Below are 19,298 nucleotides of genomic sequence, written 5' to 3'. Positions count from 1 at the left end.
TTTCACTTTCCATAAAATTACTTTGGTTCCAAAACAGCAGGATTGTGTGTCTTTGCCTTCTGCATTTCTGTTCAGCTACTTAAAGCTTTTTTAAATATGTTTTTCACAGGGCATTTTTATGTTTCATTATCTCTGTATTTCTTTCTCCCTGATGAAAAGTGATAATAGGTTGTATTTCCTGTAGTAGTTAAGAACAGGGATCACACAAAGAAATATCTATACTCATATTCTGAAAGGAAAAAAAAAAGTTATTTCAGGCACTTATTTTTAGACTTTTTTCCCCCTAAACACACATTAAATTGAACTTCCTATATCCAGAATTGCATAACCAGATTTGGCAGTATTAATTAACAATAAAAGTAGTGTTTTGCCCCATAAGAATCAATAAGATAATTATGTTACTTAGGAAATGGTAGTCATATGATTTTGCTTTCAGTGCATAATGAATAACATTAAGTTCAGTGCAACAAAAAGGTTTTACAAACCAAACCAAGCCATAGGATCCATCTGAAATTCTTCCAGGAAAGCCTGATTGAAGCCCTGTAGCAACTACCTGATTTTACTAACTCTTATGGATATGTATATACACTTGCAAACACGTACTCATTTAATCAAGAAGTACATAAATTCTTAAACCATATACTCCCAGGAGGTAGTTTTGGCTGGCATGCAGGAAATACCAGGACCATTTCTGTATTTTAATATTTGGACCTTGGTACATTTTTGTCACACTCCACATAGCTTCATTCCTAGGCAAAAAAGAATTAAATGTCTTTCAAGTGGCCATTATAAAGCTAAGTGCTGTACATAAATATGCATGAGAGGTCATTATTGCCAAGAGATGATGCTTAAAAGGTTCAAGTGTCTCTTACTAAGATTTTCCTACTTGCTCTACGGCAGTAGAGCGAGTACTTCAAAGGTGTAGTTGCATCTCCAGGCACCAATTTCTATTTTTTGGCTTTTACCTCTTCTGTTTTCTTGTGGGGTCTCGCAGCGATCAAACCCAAGCTAACAGGTATCCTCCACAGTGAGCTGCTAAGGCTGTAGGCTGGAAAGCATCCTTGTAAGTAAGTAGCTGTACTGCCCTAGGGATGATCCGTACGCGGGGCCTAGCCGGGATCCCTGTAAATGTAAATGGCTGGGATCCTCCTTTCTACAACATTTGCAACGGGAAGGCATTGAAATGGAAAGAGCAGCGGTGGGTGTGATAGCAGGGCTGAGGAATGCAAACACACGTTCCCGGTGACTTTGGATTTCAGGCTGTGCTTTGACAAAGGAAAGGCCTCGGGAAAGATTGTGCAGTCAGTATATTTAGACACAAGTCTATAGCCTGCTATGTTTTCTCTTTCCAGCAGCGCTAAGCAGTTACATCTCCCAGTGATTACTGTGGGAGCTGCACACAGTCAACGTCTCGCCCCAAATCTTGGGGCAGAGTCCTATCAAACGCTATTTTCAGCAGTTCTGCATGCACAGGAGACCTATGGTGGCAGCAGCTGCACTTGTCAGTTGCCACATTTACTGGGTATTTCCCCCGCCCTTTCCCCCCCACAGTTCTTCCAGTGGGGATTTTGGCGCTCTCTCACGTGCATATTAGCTTGTTATGATGTCATTCTTCCAGCTACACAAACCTTTCCAAAATGCTTGTCAAACTTAGGACTGTTGAGGGGTTTTGTTGGGTTTTGTTTTTTTTTTCCTTTCTGAAAACATGTGGGTAGAAGTATGAAATATGTATTCCCAGCCTTTACTCAGATGCGACAGGAAAGCTCACACTCTCCTCAACACAGGGTAGCCTGGAGAAGGTGACTACATGGTCCCTGGCTGATGTTGCTCCTTTTCCATCAAGTCAGTCACATCCTCTGTTACAGATGGCTGACTTGTAGATAACCCCAAGGAGCAAATAGGTCCTTCACTCCTGATCATAAAGCTAATTTATTCCTGTGTCTCCCTCCTCCAAATCCCAGTTTCTACCATACAACATCATTAAAATGAAAACCTGTAATTATTTTTATGTTTCAGTTTTTTTGCTTATGATTTCAATCGCTTTTAGTAACGTGGTCTGTATCCCCTCAGTACATCCAATTCCAGAGCCATGGTTCAACTTGGGAGTATATTGTTCTTACTCTCTGGTTAATGCATCCATTTCTTGAGTTATTGTCTTTGCATTGATCTCTATCGATTCGGTTAAAAGACACGTTATCCTCGTTTCCATTTCTGCGAGGGAGATGTGCTTGCATTACGGGACCTTTAATGGCAAGGTAGGTTATCTCTCCTGTCACAGCCTTCATCTGCAACGTATTTTACTGATTATTTTTCATGACTAATCCTCAGCACAGAGGCTGCTCAGAGATGGAACAATCTACGTGTCAGACGCTGTTCGGTATTTTGCACTTAGCTAATGAACACACCCATGCAACAAGGGTCACTGCTGCCTTGGACAGATTCTTCAGTGCCAAGGAAGGATGTCGTCAAACCAGAAAGTCTATCCAGGGCACAGAAGGAACAATAGCCAAAAGTATGCACGTTAATCCAGCAAAATTAAAGCTGCAGTAAAGATTTGATAACATTGTCTGAGAACAGCAAGGAAAAGAGCAGAAGAACAGCTGGCAGAAACTTCCCTCCTCTTTTATAGCCAGATGTTAAATGAGGCAAGTGGAGGTTGTACGCTCAGACAAGAAGCTGTTTGGAAACAAGGGAAATGACATAGCCGTCAGGAGGTTCACTTCCTCTGCACAAAGGCAGCCTGGTTTCCAAAAAAAAACCCCCTGTGCTGATGAAAATGTTGCAAATGCAGCAAAAGTAGCAATAGATGCTTTTTTGTTAGCTCAGCAAAAGAAAAGAAAAAAAAAATCAAAACAGGATGGGCTTTTCCTCCCTCCTCAGCTAGAATCACCCAGGTCTGTGTGCTAGGACTGCAGTGTTTGCTTGGCAGGCTATGGGCTACCTGTTAGAGCAGAGGACAAACCTCAGGAAGGCGGTGGCGGCGGCTCCATTACCGAACTGAGCTCGCGACAGCCTGGGAGCTCATGGCTGAACACTCACTGCATTTTAGGGAAATGAAATTCTGACTCCCAAAAATAAAAAAGGAGAAATGAATCTGACTAGCTTTACATCGATTTAGCTTTGGTCTGTGGCATGTTTCAAACACCAGCTCAGCTGCCTTTTAAAAAGAAAATAGGAGCTGGGGCTAACGATGTTTCAGCAGGCTGGGTTTGCCTGATAAATACTGGTTAGATGCATCAGCCTCCAAGAGCCTCGAAGTCAAACGTAATCTCTGGAATTTTAAGCTTCCTCTTTCCCCAACATCCTCCAGCCCCTCCCCAACAAACTGTTAATTTTAAAGCAATATGTTCCTAATCCTATCCGCCGTTCTGTATGGTCACCAAATCACCAGACGAGACAGATCCTCGAGGGAAAACTCACGTCCCTGCATTGTCAGTAATGAATGGAATTATTTCATGCTTCACAATGCCCTTGAGGGGGAGTCATACCAATTAGCATAACTGGGTTTTTCTTATTACATGATTGAAATTAATGAGAGGAGAGGAAAAAAAAAGGAAAAAAAGGAAGATGGTATAGAGAGGTGTTTTGTAATGCATTTTGATGAATCAGTTGAGGATGCATGACTATATTAGCAAAGCCCAGCCCCTCAGAGATAAAAATTGCCGCAGGACTGAGGAATGTGGGCTCTTTTTGTCCATGTAAGTCCATCAAGACTGAGCCCTATTTCAAAATAAGCTTTGTGTAATATTTAAGTGTAGGACAGGCCTTGTGTTTACACCTGGCATGTTACTGCCTGAGTTCCCTAAGGGTAAAGGTCTCCTAGAAGAGAAGTCCACATCTGCTGATGGAAATATCAGGTCTTGACTATAAATGTCTAGACTGCGCAGAAGAGTTTAACACTCAAGGAGGCTTCGCAGCCATACCAATGCAGCTCTAGCATCCCTTCCTTTCTCAGTACCTACACACAAAAATGCAAAAATAATTGCTTTGAAGATCGGTAAATGCCAACAGCAGTTAGGATCTCTTACTGGCTTTGTCACAGTTGGGAGTTAATAAAGATTTTTCTGTCTTTTGGGGGGCTAGATTCACGAAAACATGCATGAGGATGCAGCTGGCATCTCATGGTTTCCCTTGCACCTTGGTCTACAAGTCATTTACAGTAACAGCTTAACAATACCAATTTGAAATACATAGGGACATTGATACAGTAAAATTCATTCATTAAGGGAAGAATTTCTTCCAGGGGGAAGCAAGCTCTTCACAGCAGCTCACTGTAAACATCTAACTTCAGTGGCTAACTGGGATCACCAGGCTGCCTCCACAGACACCAAAGCATTCAGAGATCAGCTCAGGGCCCCGGGGCATCAGCCTTCCCTCTCCGCTCATGCTGTGGCTGCACAAAGTGTTGTCATTACCTCCTTTTTGTAACGAGGTCATGGGGTCCTGAAGATGATTCTTGAGAAACTCCTCCATTAACTGCTCTCCATTACCTCCCCTCTCAAACTTAGCCACTGTCATTTCCCCATTAGCCAAATCTTTTTCTGTCTCTCAGTTCCCTTTTTAATCTTCAGGTCCAATCATGTTCATTTTCTAAGCAGGAGAACTAAGCATTTCCTTTATGTAGGACATAATTCAATTTAGTCAGAGAAAGATATCAGTCAATCTGGCACAATCTACTGCAGTAAGATCAAATGGAGCATTTTCTTCCAATTTCTCTTTTTGCCTCCATGTATCTAAATATTCTTCCTTTCAGAAATTATGCTAGAGCTCTACATACAGTTAAGGTTGCCCATTTTCTCTTTCTTACCTCCCTTTGGCCTCCCTCCTTCTCCAGATGAATGCTGGAACCCAAAACTTCAGTATTAACGTGTTCAATCTTTCCCACTCTTCATGTGATGCTGAAATATGAACAGCAGCAGGACAGGCACCCGGGCCACGTGGGCCAGTCTCGCTGGGCCGTTGGCCCTTGTTCTCTCTGCGCACCAGGTGCAATACATAAAAATCAGAATAGCTTTGCTCAGGAGGAATCTGAAAAAAACTATTCCGAGAAGGCATTACGCAGGAGAGCTACAGGCTGAAACACCTCCAGGAAGAGAGAGTGAGCTTTGAACCCAGTTTCCCCACATCCCAGCCACACACTCTGATTACTGCCCTCACGGGAGGCTGCGAGAAGTCACCCGAAAGGAGCGCCTGCGACCCAGCCCCAGCCGGGCTACGGTTCCACAGCAGCAAACACTGCGCGGAAATGGGCGCCGAACCACCTTGTCATGTATCTACAGCACTTCTTGCAGGTTATTTGCCCACTTAGCATGAAACAAGGTTTGGGTCCCATTGCTAGGTAGCTATGTCTCCTCACACACTGTAAATGCATATGTTAAAGTTACGAACTCCATAAAAATTAGATGTTGCAATGTTGACACTTACTTCTTTCATTCCCTGAACCTTAAAAAGGAACACAAACAGAAACTTGGCTGCCATCCTCAGATATTTTCCTTATGCTGACTTGCCCCAGCTATCTCCTTTAGGCACCTTTACCTTGACTTTCTTTTACCCAGCTTCACGTTTTTTCAGGTTGAATTCCAAATACCAGTACAAACATCCTCCACTTCCAAAAGCCTTCCTCCTCCTCCTCTTTGCTCTCAGTTACACCGCTTTCTTGTGCTTTCTTCCAGGTGACAGCTGTACAGTGCTAAGAGAGTTCAGCAGGGAAGCGTCTCACTCCATTATCCACCTCTACTCTAAACAACTTCTACGTATTTTTTTAACACCACCTGGATTCTGCAATCAAGCCCGGCATCTAGAGACTCAGTCCCATACCTCCCATCTTACACAGTGATGTCTCATCAGGAGCATCAAATCCCTGTACTCTTGAAATCTGAGGATGCTGAAATTAATTTTTTATTCCTCTTAACTTCCTTTTTTCCTTCTTTTATTTAATGAAGCAAAAGAATTGTTTTCCAGTTGTATCTGTCTTTCTAGTAAGGATAATCAGCTGTCATCAGCACTCCCTGGACCTCATAGACACTTCTTTTCCCACTAATCTCCTTTAAGTTTGGGATGCAACGATGTATATTCTTAATTTCCCAGATACATCTCCCATAGCCAGCTTAAGTTTCCCTGCTGATTTCATTCCTTTGGCATCTATTTTTTAAAATAAATCTTAGGCGTGAGCAACCCTCTTCTTTTAATAGTTCTTTATTTTGGCAGGTTTATTTAATTGCTTAATTCTCTGCTAGACTTTACAGTTAACAGTTTTTTATTTTCTGTCCTCGGGAAATGTATAGAAACATGACAGACTTTCCACTTCTCCCTGCTGAATACTGAGGTACGAGCAGTAATTCACTTTCCTGGCAATATCCCCCCTTTTTGTCAAGGTAGCCTCCCCGTTGCTGAAAAAAGCGATGGCTGTCTCCCCAAGTAACCTTTGGCTTCCTATATACCAAATTTATAAAAACTTTTATTGTGTTCACGTCTTTTCCCATCTCCTTTTCCTGTTTCAGCTCTTTGGATCGTTTTCTTACATTCTTCTTTCACAATAGGCTCTTGTACCCATTCCTGCAGCGCTGACCCTGCTGATTTATAGGTCTCATATTCTTCTCTCTTTATTGCTCTTTGTATTTCCCCAGTCATCCACAATGGTCATTTCTACTCCAAGTAGATTTATTTTTCAATGATATACAGATTTCTTGAACTCCGTGGACTATACCTTTGAGTATTCCCCCACCGTATCCTACCTCTTCACTGTCTTCTGCTGTTTGTTTAAGAATACATATGCCCCTCTCAGTGCTTCCTGTGAGTTCAAAGCTTTCACACTTCTAATTTTGGGGAGTCACAAGTTCCTGATTTCAGAATGCATTAAATTTGACCTGTGTTTTCATACGCTCCTCTGTTAGCCCTTCTGCATGATGCATAGCTTATCTGGGCCGATGCCAAGTGCCACGATGCAAGCCCACAGCTTTAACTGTATATCCATAGTCTTTGCTATAGTCCCCATATAGCATCTAAGTGCTTCCCAGATATAAACAAGCTTGTTTTCACAATACTCTGTGAGTAAAGAAAGTGTTATTATTTACATTTTATGGAGAGGAAACCGAGGTACAGAAGTTAAGATCCACATTTGTGAATGCACTTAAGTGCCTAACTCTAATTCAGCTGAAAATAAAAAAAAAAAAAAAATTCTGATTCTGTAAGTTATTCCTTTTTTTCAGAAGCTCAGCTGCTTTCCTCTGAGAAGCTTCTCATTTTCTACTGCTTTCCAGCCTCCTTGTCCTACACACAAGTCCTGCCTCCACCAGCACCATTTTGTTCATTCCTCATGCCCGCATAACTCCCTCTCGTCTTCCCCTTTGCTCTCACACAGAAGCTTAATGTCTATGTACTTAATTAACACAGCTGAAGGCTGGGCCAGCCCGCAGCCGGCATCGCTTCCAGCAAGGCAGTCTCTGGACTCTGACAGCAGGGGTTTTTTTCAGCTTGCTTTGTTTTCTCACACCACCTAAAGCATGGAGGACACAGATATGACCTGTTTGCTTCGTAGTGGTCTGAAGTATTTAATTCCTCAATGGTGGGAATTTGCTTCCTACACAGATGCAAAAAACAAGGAGATGAACCTCCTGAACACTCGATCCCCAGCAGATGTAAGAGGCAGTTGCTGTTGTGAGCCCCCAGCCCCCTGCTCCAGTGCCAGCTGCTCCTGGAAGACCATAAGACTCGCAGACCCGAATACTTCCCTCGCTGAAACCCCACAGAGCCGTTTCTGCCCGGACAGACACAAAACTCCTGCTGGTGCTGAGACAGTGGGTTGCAAAACCAATGCGTCCCCCCACACCTCTCCACCATTTCCCCAGCCTTTGCTCTCCTGCCCGCTCCCTGAGGATGCATGCTCTCCACCAAAACTGCCCGAAGGGAAGCCCACCCCAGCCATGCCTGTGGGTGCTCACGTTCAGGGCTGCGGGCCACCCGTGGCTGACCAAAACCCTGAAGTCAGGGCACTGTTCCTGGTGTCCTTCTCATCCACACCTCCACGAGGGGTTTGTTTGACAACACGCGGGGGGACGTGCAATACAGGCACTCTGGACTGAACTTCTCTCGATCTTTGCTGTTAAAGCTGTTCCACACCGTAAGATTTTGTCAGGCGTTTGAACAGGAACCTGGAAACCAGGGATCGTGCTCCCCTTTTAGTTAGTGGAGATCAGTCTGCACAGCTGGTGGAGTCGAGAAAGAGATTCACCTCATCCTAACACAGAGATGTCCACCTGGCCGGCTGATGTACTGACTCCATCCCCGTTGACCACCCTGAGACCAGGACCACCAGCTTGCTGCACACAGGGCCAGCTCCCCACGCCGCGCCGGGGGAAGCCCACCCAGGTCTCCCAGCATAGCAGGCCACCTCTCTGGCTGTGGGATTTTTCTTGCTGTCTCCCAGGTTACTGGCATAGGTGACATACGAGTCTCACCTACAGATGGGCAGAAATGCGGCGGTGCTCAGGGTAAGGGATTCAGCAGGAGCCCTCGCGCAGGACAGACAGTAATGCTCTGCTGACAGACAGACAGATGGAGGCAGATAGAGGGAAATTAATGAGGAGAGCAGCAGGAAGGCAGCCCGGCGTGGTGCCACAGCCCTGCCTTCACCTACATTGCCAAGTGATTGCGAATGACCCTGTTTTATCAGGCACTGGGTAATCACGCAGCAGTCACAGCGCTGGGCAGTTTATGGCACCAGCCAGTTTGCTGTTACAATAAGATGCCAATATTTTGAACAATCAGGTACTCACCACCATAAAATAAAGCTAAGCACTCTAGATCCTGCTTAACAAGCCTGCTAATGCACTATTGAAATCAATGACACATTTGAACAGTAAGAACTGCCCTGAAGCTTTTTAAAGCCTGCTGTCCTTATTTTTCATTTCAGGAGCAGAAGTGTTCCTTCCAGGAGGGAACCTTCTGTTTGAAAGACGACAAGACCAAAAGCACAAAGAAAAGGACTTTGGTTGGTAACAAGTGCCAGCCAACAAATAGCGTCCAACAAGTTACTTCATCTTTCCCTACCTCAGTTTCTTCAGCTCGTGGAGAGCTGGATATAAAAACAGAAATGGTCTTTTCCAGTGCTCAAGCGCTTAGCAACTTGTAGATAGATGAAAATGCAATATTAAAGGTTACAGAGAATTATTCTTAAATGGGCTCAAGTGATGTTTGTTTACACAATGCAGACTTGGTAAAGCAATTGCAGATAAAACATATATCAAAAAAAACATTTAAGCAGGAGCATCCATCACAAAATACAGAATTCTGTGAGAGGAAAGAATGAGAAAATGGGAACTGCATAATTGCAGACAGGAAAGGACAATGGGGAATAATGACAAATCAAATATAGCAACTTTTTTCTCTCTCAAATGACACTTCTCATCAGCTAGCTTATGTCAAAGGAAAAAAAAAATCTCTTGTGACTTTTATCTATTAGATTTTGCTCTGAATACCTGCCACGCTCTGGAGCTGCAGCTGCAAGAAGGCCCAGCTCTGCCACTCTCAGCTAATAGGTTTGATTGTTCTCTCTGAAATTATACTCACAGATACTGACCTGCGAGTCAATCTGACGCTCGGCTTCGCACTGGAAAGAAAGGCCCCCGGATAAGGTGGCGTGTGAGCGGCGGGTGCAGCCGGACCGCCTGCAGCACAGCCCCGCCACCCCACCGCCGCCTCCCCGCTCGCACGAGTTACGTTGTTGATGGTGAGACAAGTCATTGCAATCCACAAAGTGCTGGCGTTTAGTATACAGTATTTATATTTTATGAATGTTAACAAGCAAGAAGCCTTGCACAACTGAGCAGTTACGAGCTCAAAAGGCTTTGTGAGATATTTTCTCTAAGGGCTCATTAATGTGGTCTTTTAATGGAGTACTTGCATATCTGAATCTTTAACTGTAGCTATAAATAGAGTTTATAAGCACTTGACAGTGTGTGGCAAAGCTGTGTTAGCAGTGCTTGCCCTGCTTTTTTGCAAGTTCCATTTGCAAAGGATATTTAAGAGGTGGAATTTAAACGTTTCCCAAAATGCAGACTTGTATATATCCTAACAACGCTGCACTCTGACTACAGTTTTCACTGGGTTTAATGCATTTGGCCTGTTCCCTCAATTGACCGAGCATCACAACACCTCAACAAAACAGCTAGTATTCCCATGCCATTGAAGGGAAAATTAGGGCATAAAGAAGTCAAGCTACAACCCAAGTGTCCCACAGCAAGTCAATAGCAGAGCAGGGGAGGGAACCAATGAACTCTAATTACTTGCCCTAATCATTAAACCCAGAGCCACAAATTCTGCCATTGTTTTCACTGGTGCTGAAGGTCTCTCCAGGTGTGTAACCCACTGGCACTGACTGATGGAGCTGACAGCTGGATTTTCCCTCCCGTACCGGGTTCCCATACCCCGTGAAACATCCATGCCGTGCTGACCAGGTGACTTTTCCCCCCCTTGATGATCTGTTCAGAGTAACAACATTTTCAGCTCACCAGCCCACATAAAGCAACTTTAAATATACTTTTTCCAGCCCTAGCGAAGAACCAACAGAATTACCCAGCTTAATGTACTGTACAGGAATGTTAGTTTATGATGATATAGTAAAAGCTGCTGGAGGATCACGGCTTTTAATAAATCACCATATAGCATTATCCATAAAATCGCCATTTCCATGCACTGCAGAACTTGTGACAGCTCTCCTATTTTGCCTGGCCGCCTGGGGCGTACCCATGTAACGCACCCACAGCGTGTCCGCGCTGCTGCCCCGCGCAGAGAAGCCATCGCAGGTCAAGCGTGACAAATTGGAAGGGCCAGTTTCCAAAACGTCAGTGACTTGAGACCTCCACCACAGCCTAAGGAATCTGCAAGGTGTAAATAGGCCTTTCTTCACCTCTCTGGTTTTTCAAAACACTTTTTAAAAACAGACCTCTCAAATATTTCCCAGTTGAAGTGGGCCCTGGAAGCCTTCACAGCTTCGGTAGAGGACCACAGAGTGGCACGTCGACCTCCACGTGGCTTCCCAGCGGGCTCCTCCTGCCCAGCAGAGGCACTGCTGCACTCCCCCAGCCACACGGCAGGGACCGAGGCCCAGGCGTGCCTAGAGAAGGAAGCAACACGCAGCTCCTGAGGCCTCGCGGGGAGACGCTTTCCCACCCAGCTTCAGCGCTCGGTTCTGCAGTATATCCACTGGGACGGAATTACATGTATTTACTGGGGTGTGGGCCCTGGACACATTGAGAAAGTCCCTTTAAGATGATTACAGGGGCTGTGTTGTCCTCTCAGGCTGACATCTGTTATAGGTCATTATTTGGATTTTACGCTAGCAGTTCTGAACGCTTCCATTTTTGGTTCATCTCTGATGTGACTGCAATCGAGTTTTCCGCATGCATACATCCTGAATTTATTTTAACCGTGCTCAATGTTTAGAAGGTAAGTGAGGATGCTATTAGCTACCAGTCTGTGCCTATGAATGATCACTTATTACTTTCTCAGTGGTTTGGTTCAGACACGTGAGAGAATATGTTAGCTTGTAATGAGACTATCATGGGCTGAATTGTTTGAGGGAGCCTGTTGTCAAATGGTAACTTTTATCTGGGAGGGGGCAGGAAATCGACAAGAATAATTTATAGCTTCAAAATGCTGATTTTTTTTGTGAGCATGTATTAGATGCTTTAACACCATTAAACTATTGTAAACCAAAAGATGTTTAAATATTTAAACAGTATTCTCTTTCCTACACAGGGATAAGTATCAATTTGTCTTGTATCACAATTTTATGTGCTTAATGTCTTTTCAGCACCATGGTGTCCCGCAGCACAAGCTCAGGATCGGAATCTCCTGGAAGAGCGGGTGGGCAGCTCCAAGGATATTGTCTGAGCAGATCTAGCAGCCACATCCTCCTTTAGAGCAGAGAAAGCACAGTAAGAGTTTTGCCTCCTCCTCAGTCACCTGTGTCTACCTACCACAGGGATACATATTTTTCTTTGTTCTTTAGTTAATTTGCATCTTCATCTCCATCAATCTTCCCTGCCTTGACCTTCTCTCCCCTGCTGCCTTTCTGCTCCCGTACACGACTGGTCTCTTCCCTCTCCTCCCAGAACATTTGCTCCTTTTCTCATTAGCTTTTTTCACCTTCCTCTTAACAGAGCAAAACCTCCCAATCCTTCAGCCCTCTGATGTTGAACGCTTCCTCCTATGCTCACGTTGCCTTTTCAGCTCATCCCTGCAAACCTTCATTTCAGAGGAGCTCAGGTCCATTTTTCCTGCTTGCAGTGGGCTCTGTCCCTGCTCAGAGGCATTTCTGAGCACATGCTGGCGTGCTGAGCTAAACACCACAGAGAAAAACGAAGGACACGGGCTGGGACCAGGTCACCAGATCTGAGCAGCACTTGCCAGGAGAGCAGTTTATTTCTGCTGCTTCTCCGTGGCCTGGCAAGAAGACCATTTGCTGAGACATAATTTGCCGGGACATTTTTGCCCAGCGGCAGGTCAGCTCAGATCCATCCCCCTGAAACAGCAGCTGGATATTTCTCTTTCGGCACTATGGAGTTGCCCATGGAAGGACTTTCCACCTGGATCCCAAAGAGGCCATCAGACAGGGAGACAAAGCCTGATGCACAGCGTCTGTGTACCAGCCACCTCCTCGGCAGCAGTTACTGCTGTTCCGCTAGCCTGGTGTCCGAAAGGCTGCTTTAACTATTGACTCGGACAGCAGCCCTAGATCATCATTCAGCTCAAGGAGAACATGATCAAAAATCTTATAAACGTAGGACTGAGCTAGAAAATGACTGTCACCAGCTAGGAAAGCTGGTTCTGCTCTTCTGTACACAGCTATAAATCCGGGTTAGTGAGGCAGTGGAGAAAGACAGGACCGCAGCCTGGTGTGGGCGAGAGAAGAGGGCTCTGCATTTTGCCCTCTAGGGGTAGGTTTCCTTGTCCTGGAACAGAAAGAGAATCCAGGGACAAAAACCTCAGAAAGCAGCCCAGGACCCAGCCTCCGTCCGTAAGGGCAAGCGTTATGGCAGGGCTTGCGCTGTAGCCTGAACTCTCATTTGCTCTGCAGCAGGATGTCCCCGTCCATACGGGACACCTGCCCAGCGCGTCCCACCCTGCACCACGCCAGCTCTCAGCCCAGCTGGCAAAGCCCCTGAGCAGTCACATTTGGGTTCCTGTGTGGGATTTAAGATTCAGGGTTTGACCTATTAATCTTGTTCAAGGGAGACTACACCTCCAGCTGGGGCTGGAGGGGACACTGTGTCTTTGTCCCCAGGGAGTTTTGGCAGAAGCAATGGTGCCAGTCAGGAAGGAGCAGACGTGAAGTGGCTCTAGCAGAAACAGGGGCTGGTGAGGTGGGTCCCTACCATCTCCCTGCCTGTGCACGGATGATCACGTCCCCCTTGCTGAGGCGTCCTGCAATGTTCCTGGTATCACAGATGCAAGGTTACAGTCAGTCTAACAGCCAAGTTATTTTCAGCTTAGTTCAGCCTAAATTTATCTGGGTGGTTTTTTTTTTTCCCTTCCCATTTCTGGTATTTGAATTGGGTTTTATAGGAGAAAATGAGTAAGGCATAAGCATACAGTTTAATGTTTCCCTGTTCAAGTTTAAAAGCTATTACCTATTTCAGTACAAGCAGCTGCCAACACACAGTTTGGTCCCTTCCCCCCAATTTAGTTTCATTCACAAATTCCATGTTTACCTATGATGTGAAGCATGCTGACCCCAGCCTGCTGCACACCCCTCCTGGCAGCCCTTCCCCGCAGCCTGGGCAGCACAGTCCTCAGTCCCTTCATCCCCCCCTCTCCCCAGGGCGTGCACTCTCTGCCCCACTCCCTTTCCAGACACCTTTGGGCATCAGCCACCCCTGGGTTTTGCGGTTGCATTATTTTCCTCCGTCCATCAAGCACGGCAGCATCGGGGTGCGCAGCCCGCAGCAGGGTGCGCTTGGGCATCATGTGCTGCAGGCAAGATGGGTTTTTCCAGGCACATGGTGGGGAGGCTGGGTACCATGTGCGGCATGAAAATTAGGCAGCTGCAAAGCCCGTAGTGCAAACCCTCTATATGTGCTTTTATGGCATTGGATTTATTGCGCTTTTATTGGGCATTTACTGAAATAAGTGAAGAGGCGTAAAGTTCACAGTAAAAAAAGAAACGCCTTTCACAGCAAATTTCATTATTCTAATTATTGTCTGATAGCAGCAGTTTTGTATAAATTCCTAAACAAATAGATCATATCACTGATTTTAACCTCGGCCAGTCTTTAAAGCAAGGTGCGTGCTACTTTTATATCAAATCACCACATCATGTAAGAGACGGAGCTTTCCAGCCTCCTGACATTTTCTGTTGAAAGTCATTTAGACATAAAAATGCAGGTTAAGAGCTAATGAGTAAAACAGATTCAAAGTGCACAAACCAAAGCAACACAGAGAAACCAACTGAAATGACCCCACAGCAATAAGATGAAGATAAGGTTAAAATGCAAATACGGTCCTTCTAAAGTGCTGCTTGGGGTAGAAAACAAATTATCCAGTAAAAAAAACAAACACTATGCAACCTACTATATAGCAACGATGTAAGTTTAAGGTAAGGTCAAGGGCCAGTTCCTGGTCTCCTTTTTCATACGTATAGTCCCTTTGACTTCCTTAAGGCCCATCTGAAGGCTAGGAGAGGCAATATTTAGCTGCAAAGGCTGCTGTGTGCAACTACAGCTGGTTCTGTACGTGCTGAGCTGAAGCCAGAGCAGTCACACGGTGTCACTTCCCCATTTTACTCTCATTGAGACCAAGAAGTGAGGAGGAGGTCTGGCACCAGAACGGCATCAGCAGTTGTTAGGGCAAGTGACTGGGTTTTATCCTCTGCTCTAACACACGTTTTCTGTGTGACTTCAGCTTGCTCAGCTAAAAGCAGAAATAGCAACACTTCCCGACCGTGCGGCAGCACTTCGGGTTTCAGCTGATGTCCCTGGGAAGCTGCTGAACCCCCAGGAAGAGGGCTCTGTGGTGGTCCACCATAATGCTCTACCATGTCCACCAAGGAATAAAACAGAAAGTGGCTTCTGTCAGGCATTAGAAGTGAGCGGTCACAGCTCTTCCCCAGTCCCTTTATGTTTGCAGCATATATGTCATTCCTGTTCTTGCCTGCAGCAAAGCTAGTCGAGAGATGCAGTGAAGGCATCTCCCTTGAAAAAAAACAATCCCTGTGTTCAAACCCTTGCTCCGATGCTGCCTCTTCCCAACCACCGAGCCCGGCCGATGCCAATTGCTGGCTGCATTTCCCGGCTGCAGCCACCATCTGCCGTGGCAGGAAGGAAGCAGCTGTGCAGAGACTTTGGCAGCTCGGTACGCGCTGAGCACGTTGAGCACCTGCTTTTGCCAGGAGCCGGTGGGTGGGTGCTGCAGGACTGGGCTCAGCAGGCGCCCGACCACCCCTAGCGCCACGCGCAGCCGGGTGAGGTGGCCACTAAACACCCCCATTGGTGCTGGGGAAGGGTCCTTTCACTGACCTCCTTGCAGACCACGGCTTTCAGGGCATCTCCCACCTTTGGTTCACAAGCCCAGCCCCACATCGGGGCTGGGGCTCGGCTCATTTCACCAAACCCCCAGCCAAGTTTCCAGACCCTTCTGCACCTCAGTGGCAACATCTGTCCTTTGAGGTTTATTTGGGAATGTTCTTGAAGGAGCAGTCGCTTCCCCGAGCCTTTGGGCTGGGGGGTGCGTGTGTCCACACGGACCAGGCAGCCTGGGAGGGTCGGCCCCGTAGTTTCACAGGTCGGAGACAAATATCATGATATGTCTCAGGCAAAATAAGTGAAACTGCACTGTATCATTTAAGAAAAACATTTAAATTGTCATGAGAAACTCGCAACTGAAAACTGGAAATTAAAAACTACTGTTTGTACAACTGCCTTCTATTGATCAAATTATAGAAAACAGCCACGGGGGCTGAGGGGAAACCAAACACACACTCAGCACACCATCCATCTCCATTCCCCAAACATAATTATAACAATATGGGAGACACGAAAAGACAGTGCAACACTACACGCTGGTAATAAAAAGCTGGAAATATTTGCGGGTATGAAGGGAAGCTGTTGAGCAGAGGCAATGCAACCATCTTCTTGGGAGCTGAAAAATGCTCAAGGAATAACAGTTTTAAAAAAAAAACCCACTGAAAACAGACAAATGCTATTTTTCTTTCTATAAGAAGAAAAAAGAACCATTATATGTATGAAGGAACACTGCAGGGTTTGCAACTGCCCAATTTTCCTACTGCATGTGGTACCCAAATTGTCTTATAATTAAAAGCTGCTATATCACAGACCACAAAAACCAATCCTGCACTATGTCAGTAACAAAATTATTGATAGAAAAGGGTCTTATTGAGCTTATTTAGGCCCCGCTATTGTCATTACTGGCTTTAAGTAACAGGATCCATCCCTTAAAGAAGGCTAGAGCACTGTTACACAGGGGGGTGTGTATATATATATATATATGTATGTAGGACTTAAAAGCAAATGGTCAGAATTTAGTAGTTGAAATTTCTTTTCTGTGATGAAGATTTATTTTTTTTCCTTCTACTGATAAGGGAGAAACCTTATTAATGAAGCCTCAGTAGTAGTTACACTGCTGTCACTACACTGTAAGAGATGTACACATTTTTTTTCCCAAGGAGGGTTTAACTGCTTTGTAGATCCATAAAGATATTTCACAGAGAAAGCTTTATTCAATTGGAGCTCTTAAACCTCCTTTGTGAAATGTTGTGGTATTTTGTGAGATATGTGGCCTTTGCTACGCACATGATGCTGGTAGGTTTCTAGGCATGCAAGTTCAAGAGCTTTATTTTCCAGATATTTTTTTCAATCAATTAAGCTCGTTGGTAAGACAGCACCCACTTCAGAAAGGAAGGAAAAGAAAAATAACTGCTAAGTCTCTCTGCCTCCTGCAGTAGCAGCTGGATTTGCTGCTGTTGTCTTTGCAGAGCGGCTCGGGTGCCGGTTTCGGCAGCTTGCAGGTTCGCAGCCCTGGAATGTTTCTGGTGGGTTTTTCCTCCTTCGTTAGAAACATTCTTGTGATGCGGGGGATTCCTGTCAAAACTATCATCACCCTCAAAACGCGAGTCATTCCCCTGCTTTTGAATACAGACAGCTGCTGAGCTACAGAAGACATCGCTCTGTGTCTACAGAATTCTTCATGGAGGTTTTTTTTCCCTTAGTGTTGCATTTTTACGTGCTTGTGCACCCAGCCCCTATGGGGGAAGTGAACAAAAGGCCTTTTAAAGGCAATCTTTCAGAATGCTCCAATTGTGCCTTTAACTGCATCAAAGTACATGTGGGCTCAGCTTTATGCGGACATAGTTTTAGCTGTAGGTTGATTTTAAGCAAGCCACACATTTTATACCAAAGCAATGCATAAAAGCAGGCACAAGAAAAAAGCTTTAATTTAGTCACATTACTCCAGTAAGTAATAATGCATAGCAAGCAATAATTGGATGGAAGAAGTTTAGAGCAGATGTTCCCTTTACTTTGATTCTTGAGGCAGTGCAGTAGCAATTTCTTCCTTTGTAGCATACATAAATGATTCAGTGTTAATAAAAAAGTTTCAGTTGTGTAGTTCTTCCAGTGAATAGCTGAGGAATAAAACACACTGTGAAACATGGGGCTGAACAAGGGCTTCCAAGTATTCCCCCTCCCCACACCGAAAGCATTTTGAAAGACATCTGAGTTTTATCCTCGGACTTACAGTGGTGGATTTAAGCACTATTTCTGCTAGGTACTATTCTTTTTTTTTTTTTTTTTTTTTTTACTTGAAAAATTTAGTTGCTTTCCAAAGAGGTGGGGAATTGCAGACCACCTGCCTTGGGGTCTCTTGCCCAGCATGTGCCCTGGGGGCAGCACCAACAGCCTCGTGGGGGAAAGAGGGAAGAGGTTTGGCAGGTTGCGCTGCCAGGCAGGAGGAGCCAGGCTTGGCTCTGCGATGCCCCATGTCCTAGCTATGGTGGTCACAGCATCCAGCCCACCAAGACAGAACATTGCTGCAGGCGGGTTGGGGCAGAGGCGGGAGCACTGGAAGAGAAGGCGACTGCAAAAAGTGTCCTCCCTCCCCACCAGCAGCAGCGGTGGCAGCTCCAAGCACACTTTCAAAGTCACGTAGGAAGCGAGGATGAAGTCCCAGACCGCCCCATATTGCGGTGCTGGGGCACCCGTCCAGCATGTCACATGAGCGGAGCCTAGAAAGGCTCTGCCACAGAACACCCCGAAAACTCCCAGCCACAGCAATGCCCAGGTAGTAGCTGGAGGGGACAAACAAGGGCCCAGAGAAGCTGGGGTTTGGGAGGCCCAAAAAACTGAAGAAGCGCAGCCTCTCAGAGCTCACAAGCCAAGAGCTTCCCGCCATTTGCCCTCACTCGTCCCCCACCCACAGCAGAGCTGATATTTTTCTCCCAATACACAGCAGCATTATGCAGGAAGAAAAGGGAGGAAGGCTTATTCCAGAAATGTTTTGCCTCAGCTACTGCCCAGGGAGCAGCTCTGGGGTAAGAGAGATGCAAGTTCCCCAAAATTCACATTTTCCAAAACATTAACTGCAAAGGAAAAGCCTTTGCCGGAATAGCTGGTCCCTCCTGGTCTCTTCTCATCAGCTGCCCCTCTACCCCCCCGGCTCTCACAGTGTCTCTTCCAGCTCAGCACAGCACCACAGGGACCCGGGAGAAGCAGGAAACAAGAATATGCGAAAATGAAGTAATAGGACTAATGCACGAGATGGAGATGATGAGATGTGGGGATATAATTCCCCGCTTCTAGGGCTGGAGTTAGGTAAGCCGAGCTGCTTTTCAGTAATTGCTCCTTAGGGAAGGGTAATTAGGAATTACACCCAGAAAACAGAAATCAAAATCTGATATAGAGTTGGATGGATCACACATTTAAAGCCAGGCCCCTCCTGATCAACACAATAGTGTGCAACATGAGGTAGCCATGAGTGAGACATTAATTTTGTCTGGCCCATACCCCGTGGGCCTCAGCATCCAACACTGTTATACACTGTGTACAGGATGTGCTTGTGATGTGGACACGTCCTCGAGCTGCTGGATGTTTGAGGAGTTTGTCCACAAGTTTGCTTTGATCGCTTTACCCATATCCGAGAGCAATGTGACTCCATGGAGTCATGCTGACTCTGCATTGAAAGGCAGAGCTACAGTAGTTATGGACGCTAGCGGCTGCAACACTTAAATCTACACATGAATATGTTGTATGCCATCAAAAGTACCCATGCATTGATTGGCAGTCCCA

The sequence above is a fragment of the Grus americana genome, chromosome 3 (genome assembly GCF_028858705.1).
Source record: "Grus americana isolate bGruAme1 chromosome 3, bGruAme1.mat, whole genome shotgun sequence".
NCBI lineage: Eukaryota > Metazoa > Chordata > Aves > Gruiformes > Gruidae > Grus > Grus americana.
The sequence above is the reverse complement of the archived record's forward strand: the minus strand, read 5'-3'. Positions refer to the sequence as shown.